General features: G+C 33.3%; 1 long non-coding RNA gene across 1 annotated transcript; it reads right to left on the bottom strand.

The window, feature by feature from the left end:
• Positions 1-406: 406 nt before the first annotated feature.
• Positions 407-1,290, bottom strand: LOC116185850. The gene is made up of 2 exons (XR_004150751.1): positions 940-1,290; positions 407-597 (listed from the first exon to the last, which is right to left on the bottom strand). It is a non-coding gene; the product is annotated as an uncharacterized LOC116185850 (long non-coding RNA).
• Positions 1,291-2,170: the final 880 nt, after the last annotated feature.

The following is a 2,170-nucleotide window of genomic DNA, read 5'->3' as shown; positions in this document are numbered from 1 at the left end:
GGTAGACTCGGGAGAAGGAGAGCCGGGAAAGCGGCACTAGAATCGCTAAATGTAATTCGGTTAAAAGGGTTTTAGCAATACAATGCATATAAACATGAGTGCCCCGCCTCTGCTCTCGTCTGCACGCTCCACTCTTGCGCCACCCTCTAGTTAGTCCCACCAAACACCCCGCGACCGTCGTAATCCTTAACTTGGATAGAGTAAGATTTTCATCGTCTACGATTCTCTAACGCGCTATTGGATCTGATAATAACAATACGTATATGTATGTATATTTTATATATATATATATATATAAAAATCTTACAAAATGTACAAATACTTACGCATTTCCTTTACGTAAATTTTATATTGAATAATAAAATGAGAGAGAAAGAGGAAGAGAGAGAAGAGGAAGAAAAAGTGCAAATAAAAATATTTATTATTAAATATTACTTTTTATAATACTTAACCATAATAGATTCAAGACATTGCTGTTTCTGCCAGAGAATTCAGTTAGTTAGCAGATTTTAAAGTATCTTGGCACAAATCCATCTTTCCTTCGATATTTTTTGTCACATTTAGATGTATGTCTTGAGAGAATCGGTGAATCTAAAGCTGTGTCAAAAAAAAAAAAAAGAAATAAGGAAATAGGAAATTGTACATACTAAAACTTTTTATTCTAATCCTTCAAATTTTTCTTTACTTCTTTTAGATATATCTCTACATTTTGTAAAAAAGAATACGAAGAAGAAACGATCTTTATCACACAATACATATACCATACCACACCTACATAATTACTTACGTATATGTATATGTACTGCGTATATGGATATGTACTTACTTAAATATCTATCATCAAATTTTCTCGATTCGAATCAACAGTAATTCCCATTTAACACCGATTTCTGAAAATGCTGTCATGAAACCGATCTCTATTTTATTTAAAAACGATACCTATATCTAGCCAAGTTTCTCTTCTCTCTTGCTCCTTTCCATTCCTTCGTTGACGACTGGTTTTCCAAACGGATGGTTTTTCCACTGGCTGTAGCCGGTAAGAGCAGTCATCCGCGAAACATCGCGGAATTTGTAACGGGAAATTAGCATATCATAAATACTGATGATTCTTCGTTTACGTGCGGGAACCGTAGTGGGAAACATATGATCGTGTCTTCTTTGAATGGGTAGTACATATTTTCATAGTTTTTTTTTTTTTTTTCTTCTTCTTCTTTTACAGAAATAAAGATTCGCTTATGTAAAACACATATAAAATACATAATGCACGTATATAGAATTTAACGACGAGTAGAGACACGATACACCTAAAAGCATAATTTTTGAAAATATTGTATCAATTACGTGAATAATGAAATTAATTTTCAATGCGATTCATTTTTGTTTTGCGATGCATCGAACGAGATTTTGAAAAATGAACAAGGAATAAACAAAGTCCATACGTTTTATTCTTCTATTTGTGATTTATTTTAGGAACTTGTTGCGACATAATATGACGTTATCCTCGCATCGCACTTTCTACCCTAAACGTATACGAATATTATTTACAGTTATGTAATTTATCATAAATAGATAGGTACGTGTCTTCGAGTGTCTGTGGATCTAGAGCAACGTTGGAGAAGAGTGTTACGGTCAAAAAATCTTCTAACCTCTCGCACTTAACTCTAATCGATTGTATTTTATACAACTATTGCTGCGATTCGTCGCTCGTCCTCTCGATTTATTAATATAAGCCATATTTTTTTTCTTTTTTTTTTTTGTGATACCGGATAAAAACGCATTTTTTTTTACCAACCTTCGGTAAAACATTACGAAATAATTGAAGGGTAAAGAAGAGATAGAAGAGTAAAATTCAAATTAATTTTCTAACTTTATCGCTTTTGATAACAACGATCGCGTGCAAGCACGGGCATGGACACGAGGGAACGCGTGTATATACCTATGCGTGTATAAATATGCGTCTATAATTTATTATTATATAGTTTTGTTCCCTATATTTACATACAAATTTTCCAATGTTACACCAGTATTACGTACTTGATCGATACTTCTTGTATATCTATATATATATACATCATGCACGCGATTCCATTCTTACGATCTTTTCTTCGAAAAATCTGATCAATCGTTTCCCACGCACAACACCTCTTTGTCCCTCCCTCGTCGAAAGGTT

Source organism: Apis dorsata, unplaced genomic scaffold (assembly GCF_000469605.1).
Source record: "Apis dorsata unplaced genomic scaffold, Apis dorsata 1.3 scaffold_298, whole genome shotgun sequence".
Classification (NCBI taxonomy): Eukaryota; Metazoa; Arthropoda; class Insecta; order Hymenoptera; family Apidae; genus Apis; species Apis dorsata.
This window is presented reverse-complemented; position numbering and strand designations above follow the sequence as displayed.